Raw genomic sequence first — 22,203 nt, forward strand, 5'->3', positions numbered from 1 at the left:
GGCAGGATCCTGATACACTGTGAAAACCCCATACACACCTGGCAGGATCCTAATAAACTGTGAAACCCCAGACACATCTGGCAGGATCCTGATAGACATTGAAATCCCCATACACATCTGGAAGGATTCTGATACACTGTGAAATCCCCACAGACACCTGGCAGGATCCTGATACACTGTGAAACCCCATACACACCTGGCAGGATCCTGATACACTGTGTAACTCAGATACACATCTGGCAGGATCCTGATAAATTGTGAACCCCCCATGGACACCTGGCAGTAGCCTGATCCACTGTGAAGTCCCATTCACACCTGGCAGGATCCTGATACACTGTGAAACCCCCATACACACCTGGCAGTATCCTGATCCACTGTGAAACCCCCATACACACCTGGCAGGATCCTGATAAACTGTGAAAACCCCATACACACCTGGCAGGATGCTGATAAACTGTGAAAACTCCATAAACACCTGGCAGGATCCTGACACACTGTGAAACCCCCATACACACCTGGCAGGATCCTGATAAACTGTGAAAATCCCATACACACCTGGCAGGATCCTGATACACAGTGAAACCCCATTCACATCTGGCGGGATCCTGATACACTGTGAAACCCCACACACATGGCAGGTTCCTGATCCACTTTGAAACACCCATACACACCTGGAAGGATCCTGATACACTGTGAAACCCCATACACACCTGGCAAAATCATGATACACTGTGAAAACCCATACACACCTGGCAAGATCATGATACAATGTGAAAACCCATACACACCTGGCTGGATCCTGATACACTGTGTAACTCCGATACACATCTGGCAGGGTCCTGATAAACTGTGAAACCCCCATGGACACCTGGCAGGAGCCTGATCCACTGTGAAGTCCCACTCACACCTGGCAGGATCCTGATACACTGTGAAAACCCCATACACACCTGGCATTATCCTGATCCACTGTGAAAACCCCATTCACACCTGGCAGCGTCCTGAACCACTGTGAATACCCCATACACACCTGGCAGGATCCTGATACACTGTGAAAACCCCATACACACCTGGCTGGATACTGACACACTGTGAAAAGCCCAGACACAACTGGCAGGATCCTGATACACTGTGAAAACCCCAGACACACCTGGCAGGATCCTGATGCAGTGTGAAAACCCACAAATACCTGGCGGGATCCTGATACACAGTCAAACCCAATTCACATCTGGCAGCATCCTGATACACTGTGAAACCCCCATACACACCTGGCAGGATCCTGATCCACTGTGAAACCCCCATACACACCTGGCAGGATCCTGATAAACACTGAAACCCCCATACACACCTGGCAGGATCCTGATAAACTGTGAAAATCCCATACACACCTGGCAGGATCCTGATACACTGTGAAACCCCCATACACACCTGGCAGGATCCTGATCCACTGTGAAACCCCCATACACACCTGGCAGGATCCTGATGAACTGTGAAAACCCCATACACACCTGGCAGGATGCTGATAAACTGTGAAAACTCCATAAACACCTGGCAGGATCCTGACACACTGTGAAACCCCCATACACACCTGGCAGGATCCTGATAAACTGTGAAAATCCCATACACACCTGGCAGGATCCTGATACACAGTGAAACCCCATTCACATCTGGCGGGATCCTGATACACTGTGAAACCCCACACACATGGCAGGTTCCTGATCCACTTTGAAACACCCATACACACCTGGAAGGATCCTGATACACTGTGAAACCCCATACACACCTGGCAAAATCATGATACACTGTGAAAACCCATACACACCTGGCAAGATCATGATACAATGTGAAAACCCATACACACCTGGCTGGATCCTGATACACTGTGTAACTCCGATACACATCTGGCAGGGTCCTGATAAACTGTGAAACCCCCATGGACACCTGGCAGGAGCCTGATCCACTGTGAAGTCCCACTCACACCTGGCAGGATCCTGATACACTGTGAAAACCCCATACACACCTGGCATTATCCTGATCCACTGTGAAAACCCCATTCACACCTGGCAGCGTCCTGAACCACTGTGAATACCCCATACACACCTGGCAGGATCCTGATACACTGTGAAAACCCCATACACACCTGGCTGGATACTGACACACTGTGAAAAGCCCAGACACAACTGGCAGGATCCTGATACACTGTGAAAACCCCAGACACACCTGGCAGGATCCTGATGCAGTGTGAAAACCCACAAATACCTGGCGGGATCCTGATACACAGTCAAACCCAATTCACATCTGGCAGCATCCTGATACACTGTGAAACCCCCATACACACCTGGCAGGATCCTGATCCACTGTGAAACCCCCATACACACCTGGCAGGATCCTGATAAACACTGAAACCCCCATACACACCTGGCAGGATCCTGATAAACTGTGAAAATCCCATACACACCTGGCAGGATCCTGATACACTGTGTAAACCCCATACACACCTGGCAGGATCCTGATAAACTGTGAAACCCCAGACACTTCTGGCAGGATCCTGATAGACATTGAAATCCCCATACACATCTGGCAGGATTCTGATACACTGTGAAAACCCCATACACACCTGGCTGGTCCTGATACACTGTGTAACTCCGATACACATCTGGCAGGATCCTGATACACTGTGAAATCCCCACAGACACCTGGCAGGATCCTGATACACTGTCAAACCCCATATACACCTGGCAGGATCCTGATACACTGTGTAACTCCGATACACATCTGGCAGGAGCCTGATAAACTGTGAAACCCCCATGGACACCTGGCAGGAGCCTGATCCACTGTGAAACCCCCATACACACCTGGCAGGATCCTGATAAACTATGAAACCCCCATACACACCTGGCAGTATCCTGATACACTGTGAAACCCCATACGCACCTGGCAGGATCCTGATAAACTGTGAAACCCCCATACATACCAGGCAGGATCCTGATAAACTGTGAAACCCCCTTGACACCTGACAGGATCCTGATACACTGTGAAAACCCCACCCATACCTGGCAGGATCCTGATACACAAAGAAACCCCATTCACATCTGGCGGGATCCTGATACACTGTGAAACCCCACAAACATGGCAGGTTCCTGATCCACTGTGAAACCCCCATACAAACCTGGAAGGGTCCTGATACACTGTGAAACCCCATACACACCTGACAGTATCCTGATGATACACTGTGAAACCCCATACAATCCTGGTAGGAACCCGATACACTGTGAAACCCCCATACACACCTGGAAGGATCCTGATACACCGTGAAACCCAATGCGCACCTGGCAGGATCCTGATGCACTGTGAAAACCCTATACTCACCTGGCAGGATCTTGAGACACTGTGAAACTCCCATACACAGCTGGCAGGATCCTGATTCACTGTGAAATCCCCAAACACTCCTGGCAGGATCCTGATACACTGTGAAACCCACATACACACCGGGCAGGATCCTGATAAACTACGAAACCCCCATACACACCTGGCAGGATCCTGATAAACTGTGAAAATCCCATACACACCTGACAGTATCCTGATACACTGTGAAACTCCCACACACATCTGGCAGGATCCTGATTCACTGTGAAACCCCCATACATACCTGGCAGGATCCTGATCCACTGTGAAGCCCCCATACACACCTGGCAGGATCCTGATAAACAGTGAAACCCCCATACACACCTGGCAGGATCCTGATAAACTGTGAATATCCCATACACACCTGGCAGGATCCTGATACACTGTGAAAACCCCATACACACCTGGCAGGATCCTGATAAACTGTGAAACCCCAGACACATCTGGCAGGATACTGATAGACATTGAAATCCCCATACACATCTGGCAGGATTCTGATACACTGTGAAATCCCCACAGACACCTGGCAGGATCCTGATACACTGTGAAACCCCATACACACCTGGCAGGATCCTGATACACTGTGTAACTCGGATACACATCTGGCAGGATCCTAATAAATTGTGAACACCCCATGGACACCTGGCAGGAGCCTGATCCGCTGTGAAGTCTCATTCACACCTGGCAGGATCCTGATACATTGTGAAATCCCCATACACACCTGGCATTATCCTGATCCACTGTGAAAACCCCATTCACACCTGGCAGCGTCCTGAACCACTGTGAAAACCCCATACACACCTGGCAGGATCCTGATAAACTGTGAAAACCCCATACACACCTGGCAGGATACTGATACACTGTGAAAAGCCCAGACACAACTGGCAGGATCCTGATACACTGTGAAAACCCCAGACACACCTCGCAGGATCCTGATGCACTGTGAAAACCCACACATACCTGGCGGGATCCTGATACACAGTGAAACCCAATTCACATCTGGCAGCATCTTGATACACTGTGAAACCCCCATACACACCTGGCAGGATCCTGATAAACTGTGAAACCCCCATACATACCAGGCAGGATCCTGATAAACTGTGAAACCCCCTTGACACCTGACAGGATCCTGATACACTGTGAAAACCCCTCCCATACCTGGCAGGATCCTGATACACAAAGAAACCCCATTCACATCTGGCGGGATCCTGATACACTGTGAAACCCCACAAACATGGCAGGTTCCTGATCCACTGTGAAACCCCCATACAAACCTGGAAGGGTCCTGATACACTGTGAAACCCCATACACACCTGGCAGGATCCTGATACTCTGTGTAACTCGGATACACATCTGGCAGGATCCTAATAAATTGTGAACACCCCATGGACACCTGGCAGGAGCCTGATCCACTGTGAAGTCCCATTCACACCTGGCAGGATCCTGATACACTGTGAAATCCCCATACACACCTGGCATTATCCTGATCCACTGTGAAACCCCATTCACACCTGGCAGCGTCCTGAACCACTGTGAAAACCCCATACACACCTGGCAGGATCCTGATAAACTGTGAAAACCCCATATACACCTGGCAGGATACTGATACACTGTGAAAAGCCCAGACACAACTGGCAGGATCCTGATACACTGTGAAAACCCCAGACACACCTCGCAGGATCCTGATGCACTGTGAAAACCCACACATACCTGGCGGGATCCTGATACACAGTGAAACCCAATTCACATCTGGCAGCATCCTGATACACTGTGAAACCCCCATACACACCTGGCAGGATCCTGATAAACTGTGAAAACCCATACATACCAGGCAGGATCCTGATAAACTGTGAAACCCCCTTGACACCTGACAGGATCCTGATACACTGTGAAAACCCCACCCATACCTGGCAGGATCCTGATACACAAAGAAACCCCATTCACATCTGGCGGGATCCTGATACGCTGTGAAACCCCACAAACATGGCAGGTTCCTGATCCACTGTGAAACCCCCATACAAACCTGGAAGGGTCCTGATACACTGTGAAACCCCATACACACCTGACAATATCCTGATGATACACTGTGAAACCCCATACAATCCTGGTAGGAACCCGATACACTGTGAAACCCCCATACACACCTGGAAGGATCCTGATACACCGTGAAACCCAATGCGCACCTGGCAGGATCCTGATGCACTGTGAAAACCCCATACTCACCTGGCAGGATCTTGAGACACTGTGAAACTCCCATGCACATCTGGCAGGATCCTGATTCACTGTGAAATCCCCAAACACTCCTGGCAGGATCCTGATCCACTGTGAAACCCACATACACACCGGGCAGGATCCTGATAAACTACGAAACCCCCATACACACCGGGCAGGATCCTGATTAACTGTGAAAATCCCATACACACCTGACAGTATCCTGATACACTGTGAAACTCCCACACACATCTGGCAGGATCCTGATTCACTGTGAAAACCCCATACACACCTGGCAGGATCCTGATAAACACTGAAACCCCCAAACACACCTGGCAGGATCCTGATAAACTGTGAAAATCCCATACACACCTGGCAGGATCCTGATACACTGTGAAAACCCCATACACACCTGGCAGGATCCTAATAAACTGTGAAACCCCAGACACATCTGGCAGGATCCTGATAGACATTGAAATCCCCATACACATCTGGCAGGATTCTGATACACTGTGAAATCCCCACAGACACCTGGCAGGATCCTGATACACTGTGAAACCCCATACACACCTGGCAGGATCCTGATACACTGTGTAACTCAGATACACATCTGGCAGGATCCTGATAAATTGTGAACCCCCCATGGACACCTGGCAGTAGCCTGATCCACTGTGAAGTCCCATTCACACCTGGCAGGATCCTGATACACTGTGAAACCCCCATACACACCTGGCAGGATCCTGATCCACTGTGAAACCCCCATACACACCTGGCAGGATCCTGATAAACTGTGAAAACCCCATACACACCTGGCAGGATGCTGATAAACTGTGAAAACTCCATAAACACCTGGCAGGATCCTGACACACTGTGAAACCCCCATACACACCTGGCAGGATCCTGATAAACTGTGAAAATCCCATACACACCTGGCAGGATCCTGATACACAGTGAAACCCCATTCACATCTGGCGGGATCCTGATACACTGTGAAACCCCACACACATGGCAGGTTCCTGATCCACTTTGAAACACCCATACACACCTGGAAGGATCCTGATACACTGTGAAACCCCATACACACCTGGCAAAATCATGATACACTGTGAAAACCCATACACACCTGGCAAGATCATGATACAATGTGAAAACCCATACACACCTGGCTGGATCCTGATACACTGTGTAACTCCGATACACATCTGGCAGGGTCCTGATAAACTGTGAAACCCCCATGGACACCTGGCAGGAGCCTGATCCACTGTGAAGTCCCACTCACACCTGGCAGGATCCTGATACACTGTGAAAACCCCATACACACCTGGCATTATCCTGATCCACTGTGAAAACCCCATTCACACCTGGCAGCGTCCTGAACCACTGTGAATACCCCATACACACCTGGCAGGATCCTGATACACTGTGAAAACCCCATACACACCTGGCTGGATACTGACACACTGTGAAAAGCCCAGACACAACTGGCAGGATCCTGATACACTGTGAAAACCCCAGACACACCTGGCAGGATCCTGATGCAGTGTGAAAACCCACAAATACCTGGCGGGATCCTGATACACAGTCAAACCCAATTCACATCTGGCAGCATCCTGATACACTGTGAAACCCCCATACACACCTGGCAGGATCCTGATCCACTGTGAAACCCCCATACACACCTGGCAGGATCCTGATAAACACTGAAACCCCCATACACACCTGGCAGGATCCTGATAAACTGTGAAAATCCCATACACACCTGGCAGGATCCTGATACACTGTGTAAACCCCATACACACCTGGCAGGATCCTGATAAACTGTGAAACCCCAGACACTTCTGGCAGGATCCTGATAGACATTGAAATCCCCATACACATCTGGCAGGATTCTGATACACTGTGAAAACCCCATACACACCTGGCTGGTCCTGATACACTGTGTAACTCCGATACACATCTGGCAGGATCCTGATACACTGTGAAATCCCCACAGACACCTGGCAGGATCCTGATACACTGTCAAACCCCATATACACCTGGCAGGATCCTGATACACTGTGTAACTCCGATACACATCTGGCAGGAGCCTGATAAACTGTGAAACCCCCATGGACACCTGGCAGGAGCCTGATCCACTGTGAAACCCCCATACACACCTGGCAGGATCCTGATAAACTATGAAACCCCCATACACACCTGGCAGTATCCTGATACACTGTGAAACCCCATACGCACCTGGCAGGATCCTGATAAACTGTGAAACCCCCATACATACCAGGCAGGATCCTGATAAACTGTGAAACCCCCTTGACACCTGACAGGATCCTGATACACTGTGAAAACCCCACCCATACCTGGCAGGATCCTGATACACAAAGAAACCCCATTCACATCTGGCGGGATCCTGATACACTGTGAAACCCCACAAACATGGCAGGTTCCTGATCCACTGTGAAACCCCCATACAAACCTGGAAGGGTCCTGATACACTGTGAAACCCCATACACACCTGACAGTATCCTGATGATACACTGTGAAACCCCATACAATCCTGGTAGGAACCCGATACACTGTGAAACCCCCATACACACCTGGAAGGATCCTGATACACCGTGAAACCCAATGCGCACCTGGCAGGATCCTGATGCACTGTGAAAACCCCATACTCACCTGGCAGGATCTTGAGACACTGTGAAACTCCCATACACAGCTGGCAGGATCCTGATTCACTGTGAAATCCCCAAACACTCCTGGCAGGATCCTGATACACTGTGAAACCCACATACACACCGGGCAGGATCCTGATAAACTACGAAACCCCCATACACACCTGGCAGGATCCTGATAAACTGTGAAAATCCCATACACACCTGACAGTATCCTGATACACTGTGAAACTCCCACACACATCTGGCAGGATCCTGATTCACTGTGAAACCCCCATACATACCTGGCAGGATCCTGATCCACTGTGAAGCCCCCATACACACCTGGCAGGATCCTGATAAACAGTGAAACCCCCATACACACCTGGCAGGATCCTGATAAACTGTGAATATCCCATACACACCTGGCAGGATCCTGATACACTGTGAAAACCCCATACACACCTGGCAGGATTCTGATAAACTGTGAAACCCCAGACACATCTGGCAGGATACTGATAGACATTGAAATCCCCATACACATCTGGCAGGATTCTGATACACTGTGAAATCCCCACAGACACCTGGCAGGATCCTGATACACTGTGAAACCCCATACACACCTGGCAGGATCCTGATACACTGTGTAACTCGGATACACATCTGGCAGGATCCTAATAAATTGTGAACACCCCATGGACACCTGGCAGGAGCCTGATCCGCTGTGAAGTCCCATTCACACCTGGCAGGATCCTGATACATTGTGAAATCCCCATACACACCTGGCATTATCCTGATCCACTGTGAAAACCCCATTCACACCTGGCAGCGTCCTGAACCACTGTGAAAACCCCATACACACCTGGCAGGATCCTGATAAACTGTGAAAACCCCATACACACCTGGCAGGATACTGATACACTGTGAAAAGCCCAGACACAACTGGCAGGATCCTGATACACTGTGAAAACCCCAGACACACCTCGCAGGATCCTGATGCACTGTGAAAACCCACACATACCTGGCGGGATCCTGATACACAGTGAAACCCAATTCACATCTGGCAGCATCTTGATACACTGTGAAACCCCCATACACACCTGGCAGGATCCTGATAAACTGTGAAACCCCCATACATACCAGGCAGGATCCTGATAAACTGTGAAACCCCCTTGACACCTGACAGGATCCTGATACACTGTGAAAACCCCTCCCATACCTGGCAGGATCCTGATACACAAAGAAACCCCATTCACATCTGGCGGGATCCTGATACACTGTGAAACCCCACAAACATGGCAGGTTCCTGATCCACTGTGAAACCCCCATACAAACCTGGAAGGGTCCTGATACACTGTGAAACCCCATACACACCTGGCAGGATCCTGATACTCTGTGTAACTCGGATACACATCTGGCAGGATCCTAATAAATTGTGAACACCCCATGGACACCTGGCAGGAGCCTGATCCACTGTGAAGTCCCATTCACACCTGGCAGGATCCTGATACACTGTGAAATCCCCATACACACCTGGCATTATCCTGATCCACTGTGAAACCCCATTCACACCTGGCAGCGTCCTGAACCACTGTGAAAACCCCATACACACCTGGCAGGATCCTGATAAACTGTGAAAACCCCATATACACCTGGCAGGATACTGATACACTGTGAAAAGCCCAGACACAACTGGCAGGATCCTGATACACTGTGAAAACCCCAGACACACCTCGCAGGATCCTGATGCACTGTGAAAACCCACACATACCTGGCGGGATCCTGATACACAGTGAAACCCAATTCACATCTGGCAGCATCCTGATACACTGTGAAACCCCCATACACACCTGGCAGGATCCTGATAAACTGTGAAACCCCCATACATACCAGGCAGGATCCTGATAAACTGTGAAACCCCCTTGACACCTGACAGGATCCTGATACACTGTGAAAACCCCACCCATACCTGGCAGGATCCTGATACACAAAGAAACCCCATTCACATCTGGCGGGATCCTGATACACTGTGAAACCCCACAAACATGGCAGGTTCCTGATCCACTGTGAAACCCCCATACAAACCTGGAAGGGTCCTGATACACTGTGAAACCCCATACACACCTGACAGTATCCTGATGATACACTGTGAAACCCCAAACAATCCTGGTAGGAACCCGATACACTGTGAAACCCCCATACACACCTGGAAGGATCCTGATACACCGTGAAACCCAATGCGCACCTGGCAGGATCCTGATGCACTGTGAAAACCCCATACTCACCTGGCAGGATCTTGAGACACTGTGAAACTCCCATACACATCTGGCCGGATCCTGATTCACTGTGAAATCCCCAAACACTCCGGGCAGGATCCTGATCCACTGTGAAACCCACATACACACCGGGGAGGATCCTGATAAACTACGAAACCCCCATACACACCTGGCAGGATCCTGATAAACTGTGAAAATCCCATACACACCTGACAGTATCCTGATACACTGTGAAACTCCCACACACATCTGGCAGGATCCTGATTCACTGTGAAACCCCCAAACACACCTGGCAGGATCCTGATCCACTGTGAAACCCACATACACACCTGGCACGATCCTGATAAACACTGAAACCCCCATACACACCTGGCAGGATCCTGATAAACTGTGAAAATCCCATACACACCTGGCAGGATCCTGATACACTGTGAAAACCCCATACACACCTGGCAGGATCCTAATAAACTGTGAAACCCCAGACACATCTGGCAGGATCCTGATAGACATTGAAATCCCCATACACATCTGGCAGGATTCTGATACACTGTGAAATCCCCACAGACACCTGGCAGGATCCTGATACACTGTGAAACCCCATACACACCTGGCAGGATCCTGATACACTGTGTAACTCAGATACACATCTGGCAGGATCCTGATAAATTGTGAACCCCCCATGGACACCTGGCAGGAGCCTGATCCACTGTGAAGTCCCATTCACACCTGGCAGGATCCTGATACACTGTGAAACCCCCATACACACCTGGCAGGATCCTGATCCACTGTGAAACCCCCATACACACCTGGCAGGATCCTGATAAACACTGAAACCCCCATACACACCTGGCAGGATCCTGATAAACTGTGAAAACCCCATACACACCTGGCAGGATCCTGATAAACTGTGAAAACCCCATACACACCTGGCAGGATCCTGACACACTGTGAAACCCCCATACACACCTGGCAGGATCCTGATAAACTGTGAAAACCCCATTCACATCTGGCGGGATCCTGATACACTGTGAAACCCCACACACATGGCAGGTTCCTGATCCACTTTGAAACACCCATACACACCTGGAAGGATCCTGATACACTGTGAAACCCCATACACACCTGGCAAAATCATGATACACTGTGAAAACCCATACACACCTGGCAAGATCATGATACAATGTGAAAACCCATACACACGTGGCAGGATCCTGATCCACTGTGAAAACCCCATGCACACCTGGCAGGATCCTGATAATCTATGAAACCCCCATACACACCTGGCAGGATCCTGATAAAATGTGAAAATCCCATACACACCTGGCAGGATCCTGATACACTGTGAAAACCCCATACACACCTGGCAGGATCCTGATAAACTGTGAAACCCCCGTACAAACCTGGCAGGATCCTGATAAACTGTGAAACCCCATACACAGCTGGCAGAATGCTGATACACTGTGAAAACCCCATACACACCTGGCAGGATCCTGAACCACTGTGAAACCCCCATACACACCTGGCAGGATCCTGATAAACTAGGAAACACCCATACGCACCTGGCAGGATCCTGATAAACTGTGAAACCCCCATACATTCCAGGCAGGATCCTGATAAACTGTGAAACCCCCTTGACACATGACAGGATCCTGATACACTGTGAAAACCCCACCCATACCTGGCAGGATCCTGATACACAAAGAAACCCCATTCACATCTGGCGGGAACCTGATACACTGTGAAACCCCACAAACATGGCAGGTTCCTGATCCACTGTGAAACCCCCATACAAACCTGGAAGGGTCCTGATACACTGTGAAACCCCATACACACCTGACAGTATCCTGATGATACACTGTGAAACCCCATACAATCCTGGTAGGAACCCGATACAATGTGAAACCCCCATACACACCTGGAAGGATCCTGATACACCGTGAAACCCAATGCGCACCTGGCAGGATCCTGATGCACTGTGAAAACCCCATACTCACCTGGCAGGATCTTGAGACACTGTGAAACTCCCATACGCATCTGGCAGGATCCTGATTCACTGTGAAATCCCCAAACACTCCTGGCAGGATCCTGATCCACTGTGAAACCCACATACACACCGGGCAGGATTCTGATAAACTATGAAACCCCCATACACACCTGGCAGGATCCTGATAAACTGTGAAAATCCCATACACACCTGACAGTATCCTGATACACTGTGAAACTCCCACACACATCTGGCAGGATCCTGATTCACTGTGAAACCCCCATACACACCTGGCAGGATCCTGATCCACTGTGAAACCGCCATACACACCTGGCAGGATCCTGATAAACTGTGAAAATCCCATACACACCTGGCAGGATCCTGATACACTGTGAAAACCCCATGCACACCTGGCAGGATCCTGATAGACATTGAAATCCCCATACACATCTGGCAGGATTCTGATACACTGTGAAATCCCCACAGACACCTGGCAGGCTCCTGATACACTGTGAAACCCCATACACACCTGGCAGGATCCTGATAAATTGTGAACCCCCCATGGACACCTGGCAGGAGCCTGATCCACTGTGAAGTCCCATTCACACCTGGCAGGATCCTGATACACTGTGAAAACCCCATACACACCTGGCATTATCCTGATCCACTGTGAAAACCCCATTCACAACTGGCAGCGTCCTGAACCACTGTGAAAACCCCATACACACCTGGCAGGATCCTGATAAACTGTGAAAACCCCATACACACCTGGCAGGATACTGATACACTGTGAAAAGCCCAGACACAACTGGCAGGATCCTGATACACTGTGAAACCCCCAGACACACCTGGCAGGATCCTGATGCACTGTGAAAACCCACACATACCTGGCGGGATCCTGATAAACAGTGAAACCGAATTCACATCTGGCAGCATCCTGATACACTGTGAAACCCCCATACACACCTGGCAGGATTCTGATCCACTGTGAAACCCCCATACACACCTGGCAGGATCCTGATAAACACTGAAACCCCCATACACACCTGGCAGGATCCTGATAAACTGTGAAAATCCCATACACACCTGGCAGGATCCTGATACACTGTGAAAACCCCATACACACCTGGCAGGATCCTGATAAACTGTGAAACCCCAGACACATCTGGCAGGATCCTGATAGACATTGAAATCCCCAAACACATCTGGCAGGATTCTGATACACTGTGAAGACCCCATACACACCTGGCTGTTCCTGATACACTGTGTAACTCCGATACACATCTGGCAGGCTCCTGATACACTGTGAAATCCCCACAGACACCTGGCAGGATCCTGATACACTGTCAAACCCCATATACACCTGGCAGGATCCTGATACACTGTGTTACTCCGATACACATCTGGCAGGATCCTGATAAACTGTGAAACCCTCATGGACACCTGGCAGGAGCCTGATCCACTGTGAAGCCCCATTCACACCTGGCAGGATCCTGATACACTGTGAAAACCCCATACACACCTGGCATTATCCTGATCCACTGTGAAAACCCCATTCACACCTGGCAGCGTCCTGAACCACTGTGAAACCCCCAGACACACCAGGCAAGATCCTGATAAACTGTGAAACCACCATAGACACCTGACAGGATCCTGACACACTGTGAAAACCCCATACATACCTGGCAGGATCCTGATACACAGTGAAACCCCATTCACATCTGGCGGGATCCTGATACACTGTGAAACCCCACACACATGGCAGGTACCTGATCCACTGTGAAACCCCCATACACACCTGGCAGGATCCTGATACACTGTGAAAACCCCATACACACCTGGCAGGATCCTGATAAACTGTGAAACCCCCATACAAACCTGGCAGGATCCTGATAAACTGTGAAACCCCATACACATCTGGCAGGATGCTGATACACTGTGAAAATCCCATACACACCTGGCAGGATCCTGATCCACTGTGAAACCCCCATACACACCTGGCAGGATCCTGATAAACTAGGAAAACCCCATACGCACCTGGCAGGATCCTGATAAACTGTGAATCCCCAAACATACCTGGCAGGATCCTGATGATACACTGTGAAACCCCATACACACCTGGCAGGATCTTGACACACTGCGAAGCCCCCATACACACCAGGAAGGATCCTGATACAATGTGAAGCCCCATACGCACCTGGCAGGAACCTGATGCACTGCGAAATCCCCACACACACCTGGCAGGATCCTGATAGACAGTGAAACTCCCATACACATCTGGCAGGATCCTGATTCACTGTGAAACCCCCATACACATCTGGCAGGATCCAGATCCACTGTGAAACCCCCATACACACCTGGCAGGATCCTGATAAACTATGAAACCCCCATACACACCTGGCAGGATCCTGATCCACTGTGAAACCCACATACACACCGGGCAGGATCCTGATAAACTACGAAACCCCCATACACACCTGGCAGGATCCTGATAAACTGTGAAAATGCCATACACACCTGACAGTATCCTGATACTCTGTGAAACTCCCACACACATCTGGCAGGATCCTGATTCACTGTGAAACCCCCAAACACACCTGGCAGGATCCTGATCCACTGTGAAACCCCCATACACACCTGGCAGGATCCTGATAAACACTGAAACCCCCATACACACCTGGCAGGATCCTGATAAACTGTGAAAATCCCATACACACCTGGCAGGATCCTGATACACTGTGAAAACCCCATACACACCTGGCAGGATCCTGATAAACTGTGAAACCCCAGACACATCTGGCAGGATCCTGATAGACATTGAAATCCCCATACACATCTGGCAGGATTCTGATACACTGTGAAATCCCCACAGACACCTGGCAGGATCCTGATACACTGTGAAACCCCATACACACCTGGCAGGATCCTGATACACTGTGTAACTCAGATACACATCTGGCAGGATCCTGATAAATTGTGAACCCCCCATGGACACCTGGCAGGAGCCTGATCCACTGTGAAGTCCCATTCACACCTGGCAGGATCCTGAGACACTGTGAAACCCCCATACACACCTGGCAGGATCCTGATCCACTGTGAAACCCCCATACACAACTGGCAGGATCCTGATAAACACTGAAACCCCCATACACACCTGGCAGGATCCTGATAAACTGTGAAAACCCCATACACACCTGGCAGGATCCTGATAAACTGTGAAAACCCCATACACACCTGGCAGGATCCTGACACACTGTGAAAACCCCATACACACCTGGCAGGATCCTGATAAACTGTGAAAATCCCATACACACCTGGCAGGATCCTGATACACAGTGAAACCCCATTCACATCTGGCGGGATCCTGATACACTGTGAAACCCCAAACACATGGCAGGTTCCTGATCCACTTTGAAACACCCATACACACCTGGAAGGATCCTGATACACTGTGAAACCCCATACACACCTGGCAAAATCATGATACACTGTGAAAACCCATACACACCTGGCAAGATCATGATACAATGTGAAAACCCATACACACGTGGCAGGATCCTGATCCACTGTGAAAACCCCATGCACACCTGGCAGGATCCTGATAATCTATGAAACCTCCATACACACCTGGCAGGATCCTGATAAAATGTGAAAATCCCATACACACCTGGCAGGATCCTGATACACTGTGAAAACCCCATACACACCTGGCAGGATCCTGATAAACTGAAACCCCCATACAAACCTGGCAGGATCCTGATAAACTGTGAAACCCCATACACATCTGGCAGGATGCTGATACACTGTGAAAACCCCATACACACGTGGCAGGATCCTGAACCACTGTGAAACCCCCATACACACCTGGCAGGATCCTGATAAACTTGGAAACACCCATACGCACCTGGCAGGATCCTGATAAACTGTGAAACCCCCATACATTCCAGGCAGGATCCTGATAAACTGTGAAACCCCCTTGTCACATGACAGGATCCTGATACACTGTGAAAACCCCACACATACCTGGAAGGATCCTGATACACAAAGAAACCCCATTCACATCTGGCGGGATCCTGATACACTGTGAAACCCCACAAACATGGCAGGTTCCTGATCCACTGTGAAACCCCCATACAAACCTGGAAGGGTCCTGATACACTGTGAAACCCCATACACACCTGACAGTATCCTGATGATACACTGTGAAACCCCATACAATCCTGGTAGGAACCCGATACACTGTGAAACCCCCATACACACCTGGAAGGATCCTGATACACCGTGAAACCCAATGCGCACCTGGCAGGATCCTGATGCACTGTGAAAACCCCATACTCACCTGGCAGGATCTTGAGACACTGTGAAACTCCCATACGCATCTGGCAGGATCCTGATTCACTGTGAAATCCCCAAACACTCCTGGCAGGATCCTGATCCACTGTGAAACCCACATACACACCGGGCAGGATCCTGATAAACTACGAAACCCCCATACACACCTGGCAGGATCCTGATAAACTGTGAAAATCCCATACACACCTGACAGTATCCTGATACACTGTGAAACTCCCACACACATCTGGCAGGATCCTGATTCACTGTGAAACCCCCATACACACCTGGCAGGATCCTGATCCACTGTGAAACCGCCATACACACCTGGCAGGATCCTGATAAACACTGAAACCCCCATACACACCTGGCAGGATCCTGATAACTGTGAAAATCCCATACACGCCTGGCAGGATCCTGATACACTGTGAAAACCCCATGCACACCTGGCAGGATCCTGATAGACATTGAAATCCCCATACACATCTGGCAGGATTCTGATACACTGTGAAATCCCCACAGACACCTGGCAGGCTCCTGATACACTGTGAAACCCCATACACACCTGGCAGGATCCTGATACACTGTGTAACTCGGATACACATCTGGCAGGATCGTGATAAATTGTGAACCCCCCATGGACACCTGGCAGGAGCCTGATCCACTGTGAAGTCCCATTCACACCTGGCAGGATCCTGATACACTGTGAAAACCCCATACACACCTGGCATTATCCTGATCCACTGTGAAAACCCCATTCACACCTGGCAGCGTCCTGAACCACTGTGAAAACCCCATACACACCTGGCAGGATCCTGATAAACTGTGAAAACCCCATACACACCTGGCAGGATACTGATACACTGTGAAAAGCCCAGACACAACTGTCAGGATCCTGATACACTGTGAAACCCCCAGACACACCTGGCAGGATCCTGATGCACTGTGAAAACCCACACATACCTGGCGGGATCCTGATACACAGTGAAACCCAATTCACATCTGGCAGCATCCTGATACACTGTGAAACCCCCATACACACCTGGCAGGATTCTGATCCACTGTGAAACCCCCATACACACCTGGCAGGATCCTGATAAACACTGAAACCCCCATACACACCTGGCAGGATCCTGATAAACTGTGAAACCCCATACACATCTGGCAGGATGCTGATACACTGTGAAAACCCCATACACACGTGGCAGGATCCTGAACCACTGTGAAACCCCCATACACACCTGGCAGGATCCTGATAAACTTGGAAACACCCATACGCACCTGGCAGGATCCTGATAAACTGTGAAACCCCCATACATTCCAGGCAGGATCCTGATAAACTGTGAAACCCCCTTGTCACATGACAGGATCCTGATACACTGTGAAAACCCCACACATACCTGGCAGGATCCTGATACACAAAGAAACCCCATTCACATCTGGCGGGATCCTGATACACTGTGAAACCCCACAAACATGGCAGGTTCCTGATCCACTGTGAAACCCCCATACAAACCTGGAAGGGTCCTGATACACTGTGAAACCCCATACACACCTGACAGTATCCTGATGATACACTGTGAAACCCCATACAATCCTGGTAGGAACCCGATACACTGTGAAACCCCCATACACACCTGGAAGGATCCTGATACACCGTGAAACCCAATGCGCACCTGGCAGGATCCTGATGCACTGTGAAAACCCCATACTCACCTGGCAGGATCTTGAGACACTGTGAAACTCCCATACGCATCTGGCAGGATTCTGATTCACTGTGAAATCCCCAAACACTCCTGGCAGGATCCTGATCCACTGTGAAACCCACATACACACCGGGCAGGATCCTGATAAACTACGAAACCCCCATACACACCTGGCAGGATCCTGATAAACTGTGAAAATCCCATACACACCTGACAGTATCCTGATACACTGTGAAACTCCCACACACATCTGGCAGGATCCTGATTCACTGTGAAACCCCCATACACACCTGGCAGGATCCTGATCCACTGTGAAACCGCCATACACACCTGGCAGGATCCTGATAAACACTGAAACCCCCATACACACCTGGCAGGATCCTGATAAACTGTGAAAATCCCATACACGCCTGGCAGGATCCTGATACACTGTGAAAACCCCATGCACACCTGGCAGGATCCTGATAGACATTGAAATCCCCATACACATCTGGCAGGATTCTGATACACTGTGAAATCCCCACAGACACCTGGCAGGCTCCTGATACACTGTGAAACCCCATACACACCTGGCAGGATCCTGATACACTGTGTAACTCGGATACACATCTGGCAGGATCGTGATAAATTGTGAACCCCCCATGGACACCTGGCAGGAGCCTGATCCACTGTGAAGTCCCATTCACACCTGGCAGGATCCTGATACACTGTGAAAACCCCATACACACCTGGCATTATCCTGATCCACTGTGAAAACCCCATTCACACCTGGCAGCGTCCTGAACCACTGTGAAAACCCCATACACACCTGGCAGGATCCTGATAAACTGTGAAAACCCCATACACACCTGGCAGGATACTGATACACTGTGAAAAGCCCAGACACAACTGGCAGGATCCTGATACACTGTGAAACCCCCAGACACACCTGGCAGGATCCTGATGCACTGTGAAAACCCACACATACCTGGCGGGATCCTGATACACAGTGAAACCCAATTCACATCTGGCAGCATCCTGATACACTGTGAAACCCCCATACACACCTGGCAGGATTCTGATCCACTGTGAAACCCCCATACACACCTGGCAGGATCCTGATAAACACTGAAACCCCCATACACACCTGGCAGGATCCTGATATACTGTGAAAATCCCATACACACCTGGCAGGATCCTGATACACTGTGAAAACCCCATACACACCTGGCAGGATCCTGATAAACTGTGAAACCCCAGACACATCTGGCAGGATCCTGATAGACATTGAAATCCCCATACACATCTGGCAGGATTCTGATACACTGTGAAAACCCCATACACACCTGGCTGGTCCTGATACACTGTGTAACTCCGATACACATCTGGCAGGATCCTGATACACTGTGAAATCCCCACAGACACCTGGCAGGATCCTGATACACTGTCAAACCCCATATACACCTGGCAGGATCCTGATACACTGTGTAACTCCGATACACATCTGGCAGGATCCTGATAAACTGTGAAACCCTCATGGACACCTGGCAGGAGCCTGATCCACTGTGAAGCCCCATTCACACCTGGCAGGATCCTGATACACTGTGAAAAACCCATACACACCTGGCATTATCCTGATCCACTGTGAAAACCCCATTCACACCTGGCAGCGTCCTGAACCACTGTGAAACCCCCAGACACACCAGGCAAGATCCTGATAAACTGTGAAACCACCATAGACATCTGACAGGATCCTGACACACTGTGAAAACCCCATACATACCTGGCAGGATCCTGATACACAGTGAAACCCCATTCACATCTGGCGGGATCCTGATACACTGTGAAACCCCACACACATGGCAGGTTCCTGATCCACTGTGAAACCCCCATACACACCTGGCAGGATCCAGATACACTGTGAAAACCCCATACACACCTGGCAGGATCCTGATAAACTGTGAAACCCCCATACAAACCTGGCAGGATCCTGATAAACTGTGAAACCCCATACACATCTGGCAGGATGCTGATACACTGTGAAAACCCCATACACACCTGGCAGGATCCTGATCCACTGTGAAACCCCCATACACACCTGGCAGGATCCTGATAAACACTGAAACCCCCATACACACCTGGCAGGATCCTGATAAACTGTGAAAACCCCATACACACCTGGCAGGATCCTGATAAACTGTGAAAACCCCATACACACCTGGCAGGATCCTGACACACTGTGAAACCCCCATACACACCTGGCAGGATCCTGATAAACTGTGAAAACCCCATTCACACCTGGCGGGATCCTGATACACTGTGAAACCCCACACACATGGCAGGTTCCTGATCCACTTTGAAACACCCATACACACCTGGAAGGATCCTGATACACTGTGAAACCCCATACACACCTGGCAAAATCATGATACACTGTGAAAACCCATACACACCTGGCAAGATCATGATACAATGTGAAAACCCATACACACGTGGCAGGATCCTGATCCACTGTGAAAACCCCATGCACACCTGGCAGGATCCTGATAATCTATGAAACCCCCATACACACCTGGCAGGATCCTGATAAAATGTGAAAATCCCATACACACCTGGCAGGATCCTGATACACTGTGAAAACCCCATACACACCTGGCAGGATCCTGATAAACTGTGAAACCCCCGTACAAACCTGGCAGGATCCTGATAAACTGTGAAACCCCATACACATCTGGCAGGATGCTGATACACTGTGAAAACACCATACATACCTGGCAGGATCCTGAACCACTGTGAAACCCCCATACACACCTGGCAGGATCCTGATAAACTAGGAAACACCCATACGCACCTGGCAGGATCCTGATAAACTGTGAAACCCCCATACATTCCAGGCAGGATCCTGATAAACTGTGAAACACCCCTTGACACATGACAGGATCCTGATACACTGTGAAAACCCCACCCATACCTGGCAGGATCCTGATACACAAAGAAACCCCATTCACATCTGGCGGGAACCTGATACACTGTGAAACCCCACAAACATGGCAGGTTCCTGATCCACTGTGAAACCCCCATACAAACCTGGAAGGGTCCTGATACACTGTGAAACCCCATACACACCTGACAGTATCCTGATGATACACTGTGAAACCCCATACAATCCTGGTAGGAACCCGATACACTGTGAAACCCCCATACACACCTGGAAGGATCCTGATACACCGTGAAACCCAATGCGCACCTGGCAGGATCCTGATGCACTGTGAAAACCCCATACTCACCTGGCAGGATCTTGAGACACTGTGAAACTCCCATACGCATCTGGCAGGATCCTGATTCACTGTGAAATCCCCAAACACTCCTGGCAGGATCCTGATCCACTGTGAAACCCACATACACACCGGGCAGGATCCTGATAAACTATGAAACCCCCATACACACCTGGCAGGATCCTGATAAACTGTGAAAATCCCATACACACCTGACAGTATCCTGATACACTGTGAAACTCCCACACACATCTGGCAGGATCCTGATTCACTGTGAAACCCCCATACACACCTGGCAGGATCCTGATCCACTGTGAAACCGCCATACACACCTGGCAGGATCCTGATAAACTGTGAAAATCCCATACACACCTGGCAGGATCCTGATACACT

Source organism: Heterodontus francisci, unplaced genomic scaffold, assembly GCF_036365525.1.
Source record: "Heterodontus francisci isolate sHetFra1 unplaced genomic scaffold, sHetFra1.hap1 HAP1_SCAFFOLD_89, whole genome shotgun sequence".
Classification (NCBI taxonomy): Eukaryota; Metazoa; Chordata; class Chondrichthyes; order Heterodontiformes; family Heterodontidae; genus Heterodontus; species Heterodontus francisci.